General features: G+C 42.9%; 1 protein-coding gene across 1 annotated transcript in view; it reads left to right on the top strand.

Moving 5' to 3' along the window:
• Positions 1-12,429: 12,429 nt before the first annotated feature.
• Positions 12,430-21,048, top strand: part of ELMO1 (engulfment and cell motility 1) — a 410,819-nt gene continuing 402,200 nt past the window's right edge. Inside the window, exon 1 of the mRNA XM_054991799.1 lies at positions 12,430-12,690. The gene's annotated coding sequence lies outside the window, so the exon portion shown is untranslated. The remainder of the gene's footprint in view (positions 12,691-21,048) is intronic.

A 21,048-nucleotide genomic window follows, 5' to 3' on the forward strand; every position in this document is an offset into this window, starting at 1 on the left:
CTAACGTGAAAAATTACAGGCCTATATCATTACTTAACAATGATTATAAAATTTTTGCAAAGATATTGGCGGAGAGACTGAAGGGGTGGCTCTCGGAAGTCATAGAGGAAGAACAAGCAGGCTTTTTGCCGGACAGACAAATGAGAGACAATTTAAGGACAGTGATCAATGCTATTGAATATTATGACAAGCGTTGTGATAAAGAGGTTGGTTTCTTCTTTGTAGACGCTGAAAAAGCGTTTGACAATTTAAACTGGGATTTTTTGTTTGCCACTATGGAAAAGCTACAACTGGGAGAAAGATTCATCAGAGCAATTAAAGAAATTTATAGAGACCAGACTGCAGCAATTGTAGTGAATGATGAACTGACCAAGAAATTGACGATTAGTAAAGGAACAAGACAAGGTTGCCCGTTATCTCCATTGTTGTTCATTTTAGTATTGGAGATTCTGATGATACAAATACGACAAGATGAGGAAATACGAGGAATAAAAATAAAGGACTATTTATACAAGGTTAGAGCATTTGCAGATGACATAATGTTAATTGTAGAAGATCCATTGGAGAACATGCCAAAAGTGATAGATAAGATCAAGGAGTTTGGTGACTTGGCAGGTTTCTTCATTAACAAAAAGAAGTCAAAGATATTATGCAAAAACATGACTAAGCAGAAACAACAATCGTTAATGGAAATAACGGACTGTGAAGTAACTAGTAAGGTGAAATATTTGGGAGTTGAGCTGACTGCAAAAAATATAGATTTGTTCAAGAACAATTATGAAAAATTATGGACTCAGATAGAGAGAGACTTGATCAAATGGAATAGACTGAATTTGTCATGGTTGGGCAGGATTGCAGCAGTTAAGATGAATGTGTTACCAAGAGTAATGTTTTTGCTACAGACAATACCAATCATCAGAGACTCTAAACAATTTGAAAAATGGCAGAGGAAAATATCAGATTTTGTTTGGGCAGGCAAGAAGCCTCGAGTGAAAGTAAAAGTTCTACAAGATGCAAAGGAAAGAGGCGGAATGCAACTGCCCAACCTGAGACTTTATCATGATGCAATCTGCCTAGTTTGGTTAAAAGAGTGGATGACATTAAAGAATAAGAAACTATTAGCCCTAGAGGGATATAAAAAAATTTTTGGATGGCACGCATACCTATGGCATGACAAAGTAAAGGTCAACTCGATGTTCCTGCATCATTTTGTAAGGAGAAGTTTATATACAATCTGGAAGAAGTATAGAATTTACCTACAAGAAGGAACCCCCTGGTGGGTGGTTCCATACGAGGTGATAGATCCGAGAGCTGTTGATAATGAACAACAATGTTTAACGTACAAAGAAATAACCAAAACTGAAGCATCTAAACTTAGAATAAAGACGCAAGAGGAACTATCACCTAACTATGATTGGTTTCAGTACAGACAGATTAGAGACTTATACAATTCGGACTCTGCAAAAGGGGGCATACGAACAGAGAACTCGGAACTAGAGCAGACCCTTTTTAAAGAAGACAAGAAAAGAATATCCAAGGTATACCAAGTACTGTTGAAGTGGTATACCGAGGATGAGATAGTTAAAACACAAATGGTGAAATGGGCTATAAACTTTAATAAAGAAATAACAATGGAGGCATGGGAATACTTGTGGAAAACTACAATGAAGACAACGACATGTATTAATATCAAAGAGAACATTTTCAAAATGATTTATCGTTGGTACATGACACCAAAGAAGATTGCGCTAGGGAACTTGAACACTTCTAATAAATGCTGGAAATGTAGGAAGCATGAGGGCTCCCTCTATCATATGTGGTGGTCGTGTGAGGTAGCTAGGCAGTTCTGGGGGGAAATAATAAGAGAAATGAGTGAAATTTTACAGTTTCAAATAAATAAGAACCCAGAACTCCTGCTGCTAAACTTGGGAATGGAGGGAATTCCAGCCCATCATAGGACGTTGATATTTTATATGACTGCAGCAGCTAGACTTTTGTATGCGCAGAAATGGAAAGTACAAGAAGTGCCAACTATTGAAGATTGGATCTACAAATTGCTGTATATGGCTGAAATGGATAAGATGACAAGGAAACTGAGAGATCTGGACTCAGGGCAGTTTAACACAGACTGGGAGAAGCTGAAACAATATCTGGAGAAGAAGTGGGAGGTGGGAGGAAAACTGTGGCAGTTTGAGAACTACTGAAGTACAATAAAAGTATAAAAGAGAGGGGTGACTTTACCGGGGGAGGAAGAGAAATGTGAATTTATAAGCAGTTAGATTAATTAATTGATTGAGATATATATAGATATGTAAAGGTTAATTGATAGAATATTGATAGAGAATAATTAACGGTTTAAACATGAGGATTGAGTAATTAACAATATTTTTTTTTTACTTGATAAGACTTATATGCACCAAACTGAATGTATAGAAGAGTTAAAACGACTGACTATGTGATGAGTTATATAGAAATACTATAAAAAGAAGAAATGATTAATATATAGAGAACAAATCAAATTGTTTGATTTAAATGTGGGAAATTTTTATGGTTTATGATATATAGAAATATTCAAAACTGGAAAATGGGATAAATTGTTTATCTAAAGAAGTATAGTTTGGATGTATAATAAGTAAAAGAGTTAAAGATGTACTGCTTAATATAATGGAGAATATATATTTGTTTTAGACAGAGGAAGTTAATAGAAGTAAGGGAAAAGGGACAGAGGGTGGGAAAGCTGTTGGAAGTCAACAAAAGGGGGGGAAAGGGAGGGGGTTAGAAACGAAAAATTAGGGGAAAATTGAATGTAATGTAATGTAAAAATATTAATGTTCTAACCCAATAAAAATTTTTTTAAAAAAAAAACAAAAACAACACACCTTTCCAACATACCTTTCTTTGTAATGTCTCCCCACTCCCACCTTTCTATTGCTCGTAACTTTACGTGTAAATATATCCCCTGTGGATGCATACTGCAGTGCATCTGATGAAGTGAGCTCTTGGAGGCTTATGCTGAAATCAATTTGGTTAGTCTTGAAGGTGTTGCTGAACTTCTGTGGGACACTTTTCCAAAGCAGGCAGAGGAGATTGCATTGCAGAGCTGATTCTGGAATGGTTTTTGTGACATCTGAAAGTGCCTGATATGTAAGGATATGGTCAGAATCTCCATGGATATAAGAAAGGACGGATTATAGCAAGTCATGAGGTTTGCTCCAATGATTCCCCCTCCCTAAATAGCTAACTGAAATATCCTTTCACATTTTCCACTTTTACCTATCTTGAATTACCTGTTTTGAAATTTGGAACCGTCACTCTAGATTAATCCTGGGCCTTGATGTTATCATCTAATTAAAAGAAGAAATCATGTGGCTGAAGCTTTCAGAAGATGAACTATTTAATTCTTTCCTATTTTACCATTTTCCATGGTGACAATTAACACCCCACCAGGGAAATTTTACAGACACTTGTATGAAATTGCCACATCCTCAGATGCAATCTGTTAAAAGAAAAATTGCTGCTGATGGTAGGGGGATTACAGAACTACATGGAATTAATATGAAGTTCCGCTTTTATATTACCCTTGTTTCAAAAAGGATATATCCCAGAGCTGAACTGGCTGCAATAAAATATATACAAATATGCTAAAATCTAGCAATTGGTTGGTAAACAATCTGTAATCTGAGAATGTGGAATAATATGATGAGCAATGTTTCTCAGGATATTAAGATTTAGTAGCATTATTTTAGAAAAAAAATCAAGTTACTTCAGTCTAATTTGGAGTTTTGGGATTTTAAAAAAAGTTTTTTTTTCAAGTACTTTAGAACCAGTAAAATCAGTAAAAGTAATATTGGAATCAGTAAAAATCTAGACTTCAGCAAAAATCCTATAGCAATTTCTACTGTTTATTTTTTATCTGTCTTTTAATATTTTAAGATGCAAACTTGCTTGAGAAAGGCAATATATAAATCAGTAAATTATGTAAGCTAAATTGCTCCGAAACTCTAGTACTACCAGAGCATGTACAACCCTTTTTCACATTCCTTATGGGAAGACTCATCAGAATCCCTCTACACAAGACATCTTACACAGGGATGCTCAAGTGTAGGGAGACACAATGTTAGCCAGAAAGCATAGTCTAAAAAGACAGAGCCCATGGAGATCACTCCTCTGAGGGTTTGTTAATTTTATCTTCAACTCCCTGAAGGCTCTGTCAATTTTATCTCCCCTCCCTGAGGCGAAGATGAAAATAACAAACCCTCTGAGGAGCAGTCTCTTCCAGCTCTGTCTTTTAAAACTACACTTCCCAGCTAACATTGCATCTCCCTGCACTTGAGGGTCCTCATGTAAGATGTCGTGTGTAGAGAGACTCTCAGGCGTCTTTTCCTGTTCTGGTCCCTTCAGTCTCAAGATTCCAGTCAGAAATGATACAAACATATTAATATGGTCGTCAACTGGCCTGGAGAAAAACGTCCTGTCCCTTTAACAGAGGCTTAATGGGCAACTCTGTGTACTAAATAGTTTTCAATGCAAACTGGATCAGTATTGCTGGACTAGATGATCATCTCTTTTTATGCAAGATGGTTTGTATTTGGAATGACTAGGCTTTTAAAGGCTCCCATGTCTTTAGAAAGCCAATGTGGTGTAGTGGATAGAGTGACTAGAATCTGAGAGAGCCGGGTTCAAATCCCGACTCTGTCATGGCAGCTTGCTGCTAGGTGACCTTGGGCCAGTCATATGGTCCCAGCTTAATACTACCTATAGAGTTTTTATGAGTAAGCTGCTTTGAATCCCTACTGGGGAGAAAGGCGGGGTATAAATGAAATAGTCTAAAAGGGGGAACTTTGGAAAGTGCAGCTTTTCTTATCTCTGCATGACAAACTGGACTTCCCAACATTCCCTCTTTGACCTAGTTCACAAAGCAAATTATAGTCAGGAATTCCTTTCAATGTAACAGCGCAGTGGTGGGGTCATAAATCAGGGGCCACAACTCAATCCTTTCACTGAAGCCTCTGGCAACTTACACTGATGTATTCTAAAGCTATTAGTGCTGATTCTAGTTGCCATGACATATTCTAAAGCTGGGCTGAAACAAACTATGTACATTTAAGGGGTCGAACAAAAGCAGCATTCCAATAAGCTGGGGTGGTAGATATTGGACTGGTTACAGTAGGGCAGACTTGCCCATCCATGTTATTTCGCCTGCTGGATACTTGACACAGCCGGGTTTTTTTTTTGCAATTTAAGCAAGCAACTTTCACAGGGAGATTTACTAAGCCCCGACTGGCTTTGCCTCTGGCTTGCCCCATCACAAATTGTTCAGGGCTGCAGCAGCAGATTTTAGAATTCAAGAGCTTATTTGTTATCGCATTATAAAAAACACTGTGAAATGGTAGTGTTACACAGCAACCCCAGATTCTACTTAGCAGATTGTTATTAGCCCTGATCCTGAGTTTTTAAAAAGCAGAAATATGTCTTTAAGACTCCAGAAGGTGGGATGACTTCCTCTGGAATGGAGGAATGGTTCTTCTTTGCTGGAAAAAAACTTGTTTGGGGATTTCTCCTTTGGGAAGTTGTTTTTTTAGGTGGCTGCTGTGTTCATTTTGATTGCTTTGTTGTTTGCTCTTATTGGTTATATCTCTTTATAGTTTTGTGTTTCTTGTTGTGAGCCACATACTTGTTGAAAACATACTGTAAAAGTGATATACAGATACACAATTAAGAAAACACATAGTAATGTAATGGGTGATTTTTTCCCCTGGAGATAACATGGGAATGGGAAGAGCCACCTGTTGAGAGCTTCAGCTTAACTGGCAGATTTTAAAAGCATTGGAGTTCCAATTAGTTGATTCAGGCTGAACCCTGTTGAACTAATCTTATATACTTATAGCCAAGAGGCAAAGATCTGGGGATACTTAAATCTGGAGATTGGAGCCATGAATGGACAAGACAGATCTTCCTAACACACTTGAAAACTGCCCGAGGCTTGCAGAAAAATATGAAAACAAAACAAAACAAAAACATTGGGGAGTTTTTTAAAAAATGCAAATGGTAAAAGGAGTGCTTGTAGCTTTAACCAGATGTTCTCAGTGGCTGTTGCTAGGCAACCAAAAAAGTTAAGCCAGTATTCCAGGCTTGGTTTCTGTTATTTAAAGGCAGGGGGATGGGCTAGAGCCCTTTCCAGGGCTGTAAGGGCCTTTGAGGGAAGACTCATTGGAGCCAGGCCCAAAAGCAACCCCCAGGCAACTTGATACCACATTATTTACATTATTCATCTTGGTGTGGCTGCTTGCTGTCATTCAACAGCAGCTCCCCCCTCCCAAAGTTGGAATAGGGCAGTAGTTAGAGTTTCAGAGTAGGATTTGGGAGACACAGGTTCAAATCACCACTCTGCTGTGGAAGCTCACTGGGTGACTTTGATCCAGTCACACAGTCAGCCTAATCTACCTCATAGGGTTGTTGTGAGGATAACATGGAGGCAAGGAGAATGATGTCAGCTGCTTTGGGTCCCCTTTGTGGAGAAAGGCAGCATCTAAATGAAGTAAATTAAGAAGAGGGGGCACAAATGAAAGGTAAGTTGTTTAGTGAGTTTGAAGGAGAGAAGGCCATAGGGAAAGGTGAGGATATGGGGGCTGCCAGGAGGGGGGAAAGAGGAAATAGCGTGGGGAAGGGGATGCAGGGGAAAGTGAAGTACCCCCCCCCCCGCAAGTCCTTGCAGGTTCCCCACCATGCAGCTTGGCACAGTTCAGCCAGCACCATGCAACTTGGCCATAGGGGAGCGGCAAAGAAAGGAGAGAAGGAAGCAGGGAAAGGGGAGAGGCTGTAGAGGGCAAGGAAGGGAAAGAGGACATGGTGGGGGTGGGGAAAATGAGATGCCCCCTTGCGGGTCCCCACTTGCACGACCTAATTCAGAGGGTCAGCCCAGATACCTCCACCAGATGTTCAAGCCTGGGTCTTTCTGTCGGCGGGAAATTTGCCTAACAGTGGCTGTTCTTCCTTCATTGGGGCTGAACATCCACAGAATAAACCTTGCTGCCCTGTTTGCTCTCTGTTCTGTGGCAATGTTGTTTATGCTTCCACATTATCTTTTTAAAAAGTATGTGAATGAAGATATTTTTGAATTCTTGGCAGCTCTGTGGCCTTGAACACAGGCAGTGTTTTGCGGCTATGAACATGGTTCCTCTGTGAAACAGCCAAGCTATAACTTGACAGCAAGACAAACTACTGTAGAGAAGAAGTGACATTTCATAACAATACACTAATCAAGGAAGGAGAAGGGAAAGAACAAGTACTGGTATAAATAGACTGACATTTGGAGCCTTGTTGAGGGATCTTACTTGTACTGCTTCCAGCAGTAGCTCATAGGACTGAATAAGAGAAAGGTTTTTGGTTAGCCTGCTTCCCTGTTGTGCTAGTTTTCTATGTATAGGGCTTTGGTACGGAAAAATATTTAATTATGTGAGACTGTTCTGCTACCTGACACAGTACAGCCCAGACACAGACTTCGCACTGGCAGTAAGAACTAAATGCATATCTTCAGAGGATTTGTGCTTTTAGAAAAGCACCTTCCAGTGGGTGCTACTCTAAAAGCCAGAACAACAAATCTGGGATTCTGTCTCCTGCACTACCATTAGTTCTATTAGTTTTTTAAAAAAAATGCTATGGGTGATGTTATTCAAAAAGTATCTTTAGCTTGGCCACTACTGAAGACTTTCACCTGTTTGTCAGGATGGTGGCTGGAACTGAAGTCACAGAGTGCTACCTGGGAAGTTGTGTTTGGGGAAATGGATAGAGGAAAAGAATGAGTTAAGCAGAAAAGTTGTTTGCGTTTTGAGTTGAGTTGGTAGGAAGCAACCTTGGGGATCTGCAAGCATATGCTATTGCTTCTGGGGGAGCTGCTCAAATTGGTTTATTTAACTCATGAAGTCTCTTGAATGGATTATAACTCTGGCCCATGGTGCTAAGGCAATTAAGACAGAAAGTGGCTTTAAATCAGATCAAGAGCTATAGCTTTAAGAAAACTGTGATTGAGACATAGACTTATGCAACGTACGACCTACCAGGCTAAACATAATGCAATTTTGGCCTACTAGAGATTTGACAATCTTCGCAATTTCAAGCAGGCATCTAAAAGACAAGGTTACTGGGTTCCTACTGGCCTACAGGGCTGACTGGCCAGCTTGTCTGGAACAACTTGTGCAGGCCTGATTGGAAGATACTTTTCTTAACTACCTTAATTTTGCAGAGTTCCTGATTTTCAAGGGGGGGAGGGAAACTGAGTACCTTTCCTCCGATAGCTTTCTATGAAAGATGCCACATGAAGCTAATCAAAGCTCCAACAATAAACCAACTGACCCCACTGAATGGGCTACTTCCAAGCAAATGTGTTTAGGACCTGGTTGTTCATGAAAGACATCTCCCACTACCCTTCTCAATAAGCTTGGTAGTGTTAATAAATGATGCTTCTGCTTTATCAGTAGTCAATAAAGCACTTGAAGTCTAATAATTAGACTTATTAGAGAACAGGCAACCGCATCAAAAATAAAGTCACATCTGGCATGTATGTAAAACTTTGACCACAAGTTTATTGGATTCCAAAGGGTGAATAATGACTGGATGAGCCTTAGAAGTATTTCTTGGGTACTGAAGGTGAGAAGTAAGTAAACAAATAACCTGGACACTTCCACAGACCTGTTACAACTACCTGTTCTTAAAGACATAGCTTTGAGATGGTTTTGGATTTTTAAAGTAGTAAAGCAATGTTCTTCCCCTAAGCCTTTCAATGAAAAAAGTGACAAGGACCCTAATAATTTAAGGAACCTACTTGGTGTCAGGCATTTCCTAAGAACCAAACCCTGCAACAGACCAAAGGTACCAACTTTGTTCCCACATACGCTCAGGTAATGCTATTATGGGACTCAGTAACACGGTGGCCCCGCTCTGGATTGATGCTATTGACAATTTAGTAGAACGTATTCACTCTGACTTTCTGCGTAAGATCATGGGGGTTCCTATGTGTGTTCCATATGCTGCCTTATGCTTAAGAGTGCGGTCAGAATCTGTTGGCCACCAAGGCATGGCTTCACACTATCAAATATTGGTTGAGACTCCATTTTAATTCTGACCCCCCTAGTTATACGTATCATTTATTATCTGCATTTGCCAAATCTAGTTGGTCAGCCTGTATTGAAGCTAAAATAAGTCCCTTGAACTTATCTATATAGGGTTGCCAGGCCCCCACAATCTCCCAGCGGGAGATTGGGGCCTGGCTCTTACCTGGGGGGAGGGTGCGCACACACAAAGCGTGCGCGCTCCTCCAAGTGTGATGACGTCACTTTGAAGTGACGTCATCATGCAGCCCACTGGCTTGCGCCGTTGGGGGCTGCTGCGGAGCGCAGGAACGCTCCTGCACTTCGCAGCAGCCCAAAACGGGCCCAATCCGCAACAAAATGGGCGCGGATTGGACCCGTTTTGGTGCGGATCGGGCCCGTTGTGGTGCGCTCCACAGGGGCCCACAACGGACCCGATCTGCATCAAAACGGGCCCAATCCGCACCAAAATGGGTTTTGGCACAGATTGGGCCCGTTTGGGGCTACTGCGGAGAGCGGGAGCATTCCTGCGCTCCACAGGGGCCCACAACGGGCCCGATCCGCACCAAAACGGGTCCAATCCGCACCCGTTTTGGCGCGGATTGGGCCTGTTTTGGTGCAGATCGGGCCCGTTGTGGGCCCCTGCGGAGCGCAGGAACACTCCTGCGCTCCACAGTGGCCCCGATCCACTGCATCCTGGCAGTGGCTGTGCACAGGGGCACGCATCCTGGCAGTGGCTGTGCACAGGGGTGTGCAGCACCGCAGGGGGGCGTGCATGGAAGGTGCGCCCCCCCGCTGGCCAGGTAAGTAGGGGTGGGGGTGGGAGGGTGGGGACGGGGGATCCCGTCTGGCAGCTCTATATAGAATCTTTATCCCTGCTATCTGAGTCTGAGGCCTTCTCAAAAATAAAATCCAGTCTTTTGGGATTAGAGTTACAAACTCCCTATAGTTCTGCTAATAGAACTTGTTCTCCCCTAAACTTGGGGATTGTCCCTAATGCAAGTCTCCCAGCAGTATACCTTTACCAACTCCTGGCTCCCAGTTTACATAGAGTCTTTTCTCTGGCCAGATTTAATGTTCTTCCTTCAATTATCTTATCTGGTAGATTTCATGGGATTCCTTATTATAGCAGGTATTGTCCTTGTTTGATGGACTATGTTGAAACTGTTTCCCATGTTCTTCTCCAGTGCTCTTTTTACCTGGCGCCACGCTGGGATTTTCTACATCCTATATTAGCCCAACTTTCAGAGTTTTCTGATGATTTTAAGATTCAGTTCCTGCTTGACAACCCAGATGGGGAAATAACTGAAATAGTAGCAAAGTTTCTCTACAGTGCCATGGCTTATATGCCCTGACAAGTAATATTCTATACTGGTTTTGCGCAATGTTGCCCTGTTCCTATCTGTAATTTTAATCTCATTCTGTATGGACTTGTTTCTGTATTTAATATCTTCTATTTTATATATGCCAATAAAGGCTTGCTTGCTTGGATATTAAATGGGATGATGTGCAAATGCTGATGTTATTGGGTCCCATAACATCATTACCTGAGAGTATATGGGAACAAAATTATGAATGTGCTAAATCAGAATTCTTCAGGAACCTAAATACTATCTCTTATACTGGCTTAAACAGAGACTTGGACTTCCTTCCTTACTGTAATTTCTGATAGCTCAATAGGACCCACCTTTTAGACTAATCAGCTCTTCTTAACATGCTGTAACATACTTTAACTCTTTTAGATGCCAGTTAATTTTCTTTCAGACTGCTTCTTCCTCAGTTAGCTGTTGTTTATCCTAATTAATTACATTTTTGTTTATTTGCACCCAATGAGAGACGGAGGCTGAACTGGACCCTCTTTCCTTTCTCATTGATCACGTGTAACAACCTACTCAATTTCAGTCCCTTACACAGAGAAACACACCTGGAAGATTTATGACAGTATTCACTCAACAAGTCTCTCCCTGCCCCACCTCCCTTTCCCCTTCCCCGATATGATTTCTTCTTCATAGTATGAAGAAGTGAGCTCTGACTCACAAAAGCTCATGCTGGAATAAATGTTGTTAATCTTTAAGGTGCCACTCAACTTCTGTTTAACTTTGCTACAATGAACGAACACAGCTACCTCTCATGGCTTGATTTCCCACCCACCCCCTTCCATCCTTTTTGAAACATCCAGTCTGATGAAAAGTTCTGGAAAACCATCAAAGCTTGCACATCGCCACACATGTGCATGTACACACACAGAAGACCTGGCCTGTTCTTTGCAGGTATATCCGTATCTATCTGTCTATCTCTCACTTTTCTCCTTAATAGGAACCCCAAAGCATCTTACAACATCATTCCCCCCTCCTTTCTTTTACTTGCACAATAACCTCCACCCTGCAAGCTTCAAGGCAGAGTGGGGATTCGAACCTGGGTCTCCCACATTTTAGTCTGACACTCTGACACAATAATTAGAAGGAAAAACTTTTTTTTTTACAGGGCAGAGATTAGTTGGTCAGCATAGTAAGCAGTTAAGGCATAGCTACAGCAGCTGGTTTACAATTTGGCAATCTTAATTAGAAACACGAAATCCCCCCTTCTGTTTTGTTCTAACTAGGCTGTTTCGTTTGCTACTGCCCTCGTTTGGTTATCAGCTGAATTGCACCGCAAATTCTAACGAACATTCAGAGTTCTCAATGGGCGGATCAAACTACAACCGCTGCTAGTATTTTGCTTTGTAGTTTGCTTTGAATCCCGTGCCCGTATCAGGGGAAAGGGGTTGCTGCATCTGCGGGAGCAGCCTCTGGTCTGTATAGGCATATAACATTACTTGTTCTCTCTTACCCCATTTTTAAAAAGTTTTAACCATATAAAAGAAAACGTTAGGCACCTGTCTTTTGTAAATGCGTGTCTTTGTGAAAATTGGAAAATCGAGACTGCAACCCTAAGAGCTGTATCTTAGTGTAGTTTCAGGGGGGCAGCCGTGTTGGTCCGCAGTAAAACTGCAAGATTTCACTCCAGTGGCACCATAGATTTTCCGAATGAGCTTCCGAAAAATCAGAGCTCCCTTCTTCGGTTATCCCTTGCAGTTCGCGGCGGGCTTACTTCTGGGTAAATATGGTAATGCTCGGGCTGTGTGTTGAAAGTATGAATCCTATTTTATTATTTTGCAGTGCAGCCCTGGGCACTTATACTCCGCAGTGACTGCCCCTGTGTCCGACGGGACTTCCTCCCCGGTAAGCGCGCTTGGGGTTGCACTTGGCCAGCTCTCCCTTCCCGAAGAGGCGAGGATTTTGACATCATCCCGGGGGCTTCTTTGCAGATGCAAATCGTGTCTCCGGCCAGCAGGAGGAAGGAAGAGGAAGTGCGAGTCGCAGCCGCCGCTAAGAGCGAGCGTGTGCGCGTCGGCTGGAGCCTGGCGATGACGGGCTAGAGGCAGCGGGAGCCGCACCAAAACAAGCCGGGGCTCAGGGCGAACTTCGATGGTGCAGGAGGCGCCTGCCCGGCCGGAGGAACTGCCGGCGCCCCCGCCTCTGCGCCAGGGCGGCCAACTCCGTCCCCCCGCCGCCTGCGCTTGCTGCGGGACCGACGCCCGCGGGCAGAAGCGGCGCTGCCGAAGGTACTTTTAGTTTCCGATCCGGGGAGGGGGAGGCGGACCTGCCGGAGGCGCGCGCGCGCGTGGGGGCAGCGGGAGGGCGACCCGCGGGGGCGCGTTCACACGCCGACCCTGCGCGTGTCGACTGGCGGCCCCGCTCCCTCGTCCGGAGCTCCGGATCGCGGGTCCGCAGCGGGGGCGATGCCGCCTTCGGGGATAACGGGAGCGGCGCTACCTGCGCTGGGTGCGGGGACTGACGGGCTGCGTGGGAAAGCTGGCGCGGGCAGAGGGGCGCCCCCGGGGCCGTGAGCCGCGAGGGAGAGGGGGCGGCCGGGGGCGGCGGAGCGGAGGGTGGCAGCCCCCGGGGGCCGGGAGCGGAGGTCGCCCGCCGGCGTCGCGGAGGCGGATGGGGCGCCGCGGAGTTCGCTCCGACTGGGCTCGTTGCGCGCAGGTGGCGCCCTCCCGGCGCTTCTGCCCCCTTCCTTCCCCGGCCACTCCGGGCGGGTGGCGGCTGGGCGAGGGCCCGGGACTCCGGCTGGCCCCCCTGGCTCGGGAGCTGCGGCATTTCTTCCCTCAGCGGGGGCGTCAGTAGCGCGGGGAGCGGGCGGAGGAGGCCGGCCGGAGGGATGCCAGGAGCCCCGGCGGGCTCCGTAGGGGGTGCAAGAAAGGAGGAAGCCGCGGCCGCTGGCTGCGAGGAAGGGGAAGGGCGAGCCCCCGCGCTTGGCGGCAGGGTGGCCGCTCGCCCGCTGCTGCCCTGAGGCCGGACGGGGGAGGGAGGGCACGGCGCGCGCGCGCCTCTGCCAGCCTTCCCGCCTTCGCCTCCTCGCTGCCCTCTACATGGCGGCCTGTGGGCGCCCCGGTCCCGCCAAGCAGGGGGAGCGGCGCCCGTCCCTCCCTCGCTCTCACGCCGCTCTCGGGGCTCAACCAGGCCCGGGGCTGCCCCCGAGGCACCTGACTCCCCTCACGTGGGAGAACGCTGGCAATAAGAATAATAACAACAAGAATCTCTCAAGACACCCCCCCCCATTAGTGCTGACAGGATATTGTTGTTGTTATTATTATTAATATCTTGTCTTGAGGGATACTTAATAGTAATAGCCTGTCAGCACTACTTTAGGGGGGTCCTGAGGGACACTTAATGGTATTATTACTTAATAGTAATAGTCTGCAATACGTTTGGCGGGGGCTTGAGGCACACTATTACTGTTACTACTACTATGTGTCCCTCAAGACTCCGGTATAGTGCTGACTGGATATCATCATCATCATCATCATCATCATCATATTATTCAAATTATCTGAAACACAATCAACAATAAGCAGAGGTCACGTTATTATTAACTGGCCTTGCTAAGCTGATACAGGTTTCCGCCAGAGACCTACGTATCAACCAGATAGCGCCATAATCTTTACGCTGTTCCTATTTTTTTTTATTATTATTCCCTTAAGACCTCCCTAAAGTAGCGCTAATGGGATCGAATGGCCCAAATCAGAAGGAGGGGTTACTAAAGTCCTAGAAATGTATTCTTCTTTTTCTTCCCCTGCCCCTCCAAACGAGGGACTTTTTTACAAGATAGAAAATTAGGTTATACAAAGATTGATTGCCCTCCATGGCAATTTGAGGCCTGAGGCAGGATGTCCGAATGGCTTCTTTTCCCTCACTGTAGGCCAACTTTCATCAACTAGATAATGAACAATTTGTTGCCCTTTAATTGCACAGGGGGACTGGTTGGCTGACAGTTGTGCGCCTTCCAAGACTTTGGGGGAGCTCTTAGAGGTGGGCCTTGTTTAACTAACCCGTAGGAACAAGCGTTTGGACAAATACACAGAAGCAAAGCGTTACGCATTGCAGCACAACTTTAATTAAAATAAATTAGGTAGTTGATCATTTGCAAGCTTTTAATAGCTGCAGCCCCAGGCGGGCAGCTTGACCTATTTGGCCAGCAGGACCATTCCTTTGGACAGTTACACAAAAGTGAAGCCTTACGCATTGATTGCTTTTGAATTCTACAGAGGAATCAGAGATAGCTGAGAGGAACAACTGCCTGCTACACTGTGCTCTATCCATCAATAAATCTGTGTCACAGGGTCAGAGATGTTCTGTTTAAAAGGGATCCTGCTACTGTGTAATTTTATTCTACTACCTATAGCTAAATGTTGTGCAGAATTCAGGAGCAGTGAATATGTTGACAGTGGACAGCAACAGTGGCAAAATTTTCACCCACATTCATCTGAGTTGTCAATATTAAAATAATTAAAGTACTTCTGATACAGTATGTATGTAATTGGGACTTTATTGGGAGTGACAGAGTCCCTGCTTAAATGGTTTATAATCTCTTAGCAATACCAGTCTCTAGAGTTAATTGCGCCAGCTATCTTGGGGCCTATTATTGCAGTCAAGTTTCCAAATTTTTGAATTTGCTTTAACTTTGCAGTTTGTGAGTGAAGAAAAGTAAAGAGAGTGGGGGTGGTATAATTTAGCTTTAACTTCTGGAACAAAAGAACAGGAGTCAAAAGTACACATGTTTCCTAAATGTTTGTGTTTGTAGGTACACATTTGAAAGAATAAAGTTCACATTGTCACTGAATATATACTAGCGGGGCAGCTTTAGCCACTCCTGGCTTTCTAAATGGCATATCTGTATGATTCTGATGTTTCCAATTGCATTAGATGCTTCTATTTGTATTGTGGTGAAGTGTAGATGTACGCTTAAAACATCATAGCTGTGCATTCGAAAAATGCAGTTGGCATGATTTGCAAGTCAAGCAGTTTTCAGCCCTGCTGATTGCAGTGGGGGAGATTTAAGCATGTTCTTAACACCACTCCATGAAAACTAGTGAGATTTAGGCTGCAGTAAATCCTATCAAACAGTACTAATGTTTACTGCTGAGTAAACATGCTGATTATGTCTATTATATGAAGCACAGTGGATTGTGTGAGGCAGTATGCACTAGTTGAGCATCCTTGCTGTTCATTCAAGATTATTTTTCTGTCAGGTTAGAAATATTTTCTCCATAGCTATGTCTGATCTTTGCCAGTACCACCTACCCAAACCATCTAACTTTTCCTGCTTCCTTCTCTCCGCCTCTCTATCCTTATTCAAAGGATAGTTGAAATTTTTCATTTGTGTATCTTCGTAATCAGTTAATCCAGAATGTATTTTGTTGGCCTCTTTGCTGTTCTCCTGTAAAGTGAAGTGAGATTGTGAATGAATTTAACTGTTATTAAATATTGAACAATGCTGTTGTCCAAACTCTGCAAATTAATTCGAATCTATGTAGGTTTTAGAATGCTTGATATCTTTCTAGTTAGATTTCTTGTAGCCTTGGATAAAAAGGAATAATCCATGCTAACATTTTGCTCGTTTTCTTGTGTGAATTAATGTTTTGGCAGCCTTCCTATATGAAGTTTATTGCTGCTAGTTATTTTTTTTCAGTTCCTGTTATCACCACTGCCTAAAGGTTTTTTGTTCTGCATGTTTTTAATTAATGTTTGCATTTATTCGGTAGCTTATTTTGTAGCATTTGAAAACCAATATATATATCAGCAGCGCGGCATGTCTGTTTTAGAGCATTATGCTTATTTGGCAGAAATTAGAAGAAAGAATTATCATTTCATTAATACACTGGATAGCAAACCCTTGCACCAAAAGTTATGTTTTTTATATTGCCAATCTCTGCAAAGTTTATTATCAAGCAAGGACAAAATCTAAATGGCCCTGGGGTGCAAGAAGGCATTATTTTTGTATGCTTACCTGTCCTGTTTTATTTATTTATTTATTTGTTTGTTTCAATTTCTATTCCGCCCTCCCCACATTAGCAGGCTCAGGGCGGAAACTGGAAAGTGGAATGGCTTTCAAGATGTAGCACACTGATCATTGGGCGTGTTATACATTTTATAGTCTTCATCAGAAGAACAGTAATTGTGTTTAAGGCTACATGTTGTCGAGATTAATGATGAATTTGAACACTGGTTGGATCAAGAGAACATTCAAGTGCTTTCTTCTTGTTACAGAAAAATGTTTCTTTTTCAGTAAGAAGTGTGTAAAATAATGACACTAAGTATTTTTAAAAAGTTTTTAAACTGGTCAGTTACCTATATATTGTTAAGAGGACAAGGAAACGTGTTACCATTAATTTTGATAGATTCCTTTTGAGAAATTTGCTTCATTGCTTAGCTTTCCAACCTGTGTTGTCTTGCTAAACTACCTGTATTGCACTTGACATACTATTCAATTTTTTTTCTTGCTATAAGATTTAACTTTGAAATTCCCTAAAGGGGAGGGGGGGCGTTTCTTTTAACCATCCTTGCTTCTTGTTAGAAAATATATTTGTTTCCAACCATTGCATCTTTATTGCTATAATTTGGGTATGTATGCAATTCAGTGGGAAGGACTGTGTGTTAACAGGAGCAGTGGCGATTGACTGTTAAACTTACCTGTGGTACTGAGTTACGGAAACGTGTGTGAAGATGCACATCTTATAGAGGATGATTAAATCCTCTTGTGGCAACTTTTAAAATCCACTAGAATCAGTTGGAAATACTGAACAATAACACCATGGGTCTGCTTTAATTTAAAATAAGTAGCAGTGCTGGAGGATGTATCTTAGGGGGGAAAAGTTGATGATGAAGAGTGAATCCAGGACTTTGAAAGCACACCTGATAGGTCGTCCAAGAAGGAAACCATGAATTTAAATCCTATACCTATAGAGCACAGCCGTGTGTGCTTTTGTGAATTGCGGTGTGACCATCTAAATGTTCATTTTCATGTACTTTTTGAGAGTGGGGAGAAAGAATCCTGGTTTTTCTTCTTACAGTCACAGCCTGCTACCACCATTTTTAAAATCAACCATGTTGAAGTGCAGAATTTAAAAGTAAAACCGGAGGAATTTTCTTGAGTAATATTGCCAGAACCTCTTATGAAGCCCTCCTAATAATATTTTTCATAATAAAAGTTTATCCTTTATCCAGTTCTTATTAATAACAGTTTAGCTGTGGTTTAGTATAGAAATGTATCAGATTGTTCCCAAAGAAGAGCTAAACCCCATAAAGCTGGTATTTTTTTAGTGGACTAAACCACTATTAGTATGGATATTCCAGATTCAGCCATATAGTTGCATGTGCAACTGCAACTGGAAGGGTGCTCACCATGCCAGCTCCCTGCATGCAGTAGGTGCCCCCTCCCTGAATCCTCAGTGACATTACAGGAGATCCTAGGAGGAGCTCTGTTTGATGTTCCAGCTCACCTAAACTCAACCTTGAAATCAAACCTAAAGAAACACGCAAGCTTTCCAAGTGACTTACAGTGCAATCCTATGGAGAGTTACTGCAGTCTAAGCCCATTGAAGTCAATGGCCTTAGACTGGAGTAACTCTCCATAGGATTGCACTGAGAGTGTCTACATCTGGCAGAACAAAGGGCAAAGTTCATTATGCATCTACACTTTTTTAAAAAAAAATTATAGTGTGCATAGGCAGGGAGGTTATTTCTCAGTTTTTGCTGCTCCATATAAATTACAAGTTTTAAGAAGTTAATGTCTAAAATGACTCTCAGAAATGGTGAATTCTAAGCAGTATGGGTGCTACTTCTTTATTGTCAGGTTGCTGTAGTCGTGTTTAAAACAAGGCTATTACAGGAAGGCGTCTGATAAGCTTCCATAATGGTTAGAGTAAGACTAGGACTGAGGATATTTGGGTTCAGATTCCCACTCCGTCATGAAACTCATGGGCGACCTGGGCCCAGCCACTCTCACTCAGCTAACATGCCTCACAAGGTCATGTGAGAGGATACAAGGGAGAAGAGAAGAACCACGACTGCTGTTCTTACATCTACACTTTTTAGACATGAGAAACAAAAACCACAAAATGTTTTATTTCACTCATAGATTATATTGATCAGCTAGACATTGAACAGTAGCCTTTTTTAAAAAAAATGTGGATTGTCTCATGATGTTGTTGCAGTATACTCTGCTTTATTCCACTGTTGATTATGGCTGCAACCTGTATTTCAAGGGAGTCCTCAGAATTAACAGAATTGCCCAAAAGGAAATGGGTATGTGCTTTGTAGCCTGTGAAAGGTGCACGCATTCTAGTGATGCCTGTAACGTAACATATTTTCCTCGCCCACCTTTCGGTTATTCATCTGCTATATATTCTGCTGTATGCTGTCTTTCAAGATATGGAGACAAGTAGACCGTTGATATGTAGAGCTGAAACAATACTGCATGCACAGCACTTCCTCACAGCAGCGCCTGTGGCAAGCTACTGAGCAAATGTCTGCCTGTATGGTGGCTGGTTCCACCCTTCCTTCCGCCCTCTGTTTACTGAAATCTCTTGGATTGTGAAGTTTGTTGAGCTCACGTGTTTTCTTTGCCGTGAGGCTCCAGCGATTGAGAATTTCTTAGGATGTGATCTCATGCTTTCCACAGTGACCATCGAATGTGATAGATGTTTTTTCCCTCCCTGCCATTTCTGTGATTAAGGAAGAGACAGATAACTTTGGCCGTTGGGGGTGTCCTGGGTACAAATCTGGAAAATTAAGGAACACAGCAGTTTTTTTGAAAATCAGGATGTCCTTGTTGTTTTGTGGGCCTTTGAAGTTTCTGAACAAGGGAAACTGTTAAAATAAGGGAACATCTGGAAACATTGCTGCCATACAGCCTTGTGTAATTAAGACCATCCTACTGAGCCGTTCTAAAACATCCCTTCACAAATAGTGTGTCCATATTGCTGTTATTTTGAAGACCTTTACAGCAGTCTGGCCTGTCACTCCACAAAACTGCTTCGTTTTGAATTTGCTTATTTCAGTATGATAATCTGTTTTATTTGAAAGAGCATAGGAGAAATAACAGCAATATAATGCTGATCCTTTATTTATTTACGTCATTTATACCCCGCCTTATGTACTGCAAGTATTTGTCCCCCAAATACTTAGAGACAGTACATAAATGTTAACATATTGATGGAATTATAGAATGTCTTAGAATCACTGTTTTATTGTTCATCTTGCTGTGTACAGGCAGTGCAATCTTCCTTATGGCATATGAAGTTGTATTAAACTCAGACAAACTTCATCTCCTTCTGCCTGTCCTGATTCAGTGACACTTCAAAGTCTTGGGCAGAGAGGTCTTTCCCAGCCCTGCTAGCTGCGATCTTTTAACTGCAGATTTTACCTAGGATCTTATATATGTACTGAATTTTAGCCCTTTACCCCTTTAAGCTAGAGCTTTTAAACTGTTGAGCTCTTTACTGATTTTGCATGAAACAGCATATATTTATTAATTAAAACATTCACATCCCACTTTTTTCTTGTGGCTCAAGAAAAAAGTCCCCCTCACCCCCAATACAAAATACAGTAAAACTCCATTTACTCCCCCACCCCCAAGAAAATACCTTCAACTTAAACTGCATTAAAAGCCCTCCTGAATAAAATGGCCCTTCAGTGCCTCTTTGAAAGTCTAAAAATGCCTCCCTCACCTCAGGAAGCCCATTCTATAGCTATAGAAAAGGAGGTGCTCTTGTAGATGCCAGGTGGGCCGCCTTAAGAGGGGTAACAGCTAGAATAGTTCCAGAAGGGTTAGCCGTGTTAGTCTGTAGTAGCAAAATAGTAAAGAGTCCAGTAGCACCTTTAAGGCTAACCAACTTTACTGTAGCATAAGCTTTCGAGAACCACAGTTCTCTTTGTCAGATGCGACAAAGAGAGCTGTGGTTCTCGAAAGCTTATGCTACAGTAAAGTTGGTTAGTCTTAAAGGTGCTACTGGACTCTTTACTATTTAGCTAGAATAGTGGTACTCACTCTCTGGCTTGTGGAAAGCCAAATTCACAATTAACCATCATAACTACTTTATGCTCTGTGTGCTTCCCCACCAAACTCAGACATGCAATGGTAGAACTCTTAATCTGAAATATGTTGCTGTGATATTTCTTAATGACCAGAATACCTCTGAACATGTGGGGTTGTCGCTCCTCACCTCTGTTGAAACTTAGCCAGCCCTTGAGTATCTGAAATGAGGGCAAGGGCTTCCTTCTCGGTCTTGTTACCCTCTCCTCAGAATGAGGGACAAGGATCCAGGGGGAAATCAAGCTGGCTGTGGAGAAAGGGAAGCCCCCCTTCCGGCGCCACCTGTTTGCTCTTTACCTGGGTCATTGTAATGGTGGTTTTACTCCTCTGCAGACAGCTTGCTCTTCTGGCAGCTGCCTGTGTGCTGAGAAGATAATGTAGAGGTTGTGGAGAAGGTTATTAGGGAGAATGGATCCTTTACCTCCATCCCTGGCAAAAGCCCTGCACACTATGGAAGCTTGCAGCTTTCCCGTCTTCTGGTGCCTGCAGTGGCAGGCGTTTCAAGGTGGGAACCACCTGTCAGTCACCATGTCATTGCTCA

The sequence above is a fragment of the Eublepharis macularius genome, chromosome 11, assembly GCF_028583425.1.
Source record: "Eublepharis macularius isolate TG4126 chromosome 11, MPM_Emac_v1.0, whole genome shotgun sequence".
Taxonomy (NCBI): domain Eukaryota; kingdom Metazoa; phylum Chordata; class Lepidosauria; order Squamata; family Eublepharidae; genus Eublepharis; species Eublepharis macularius.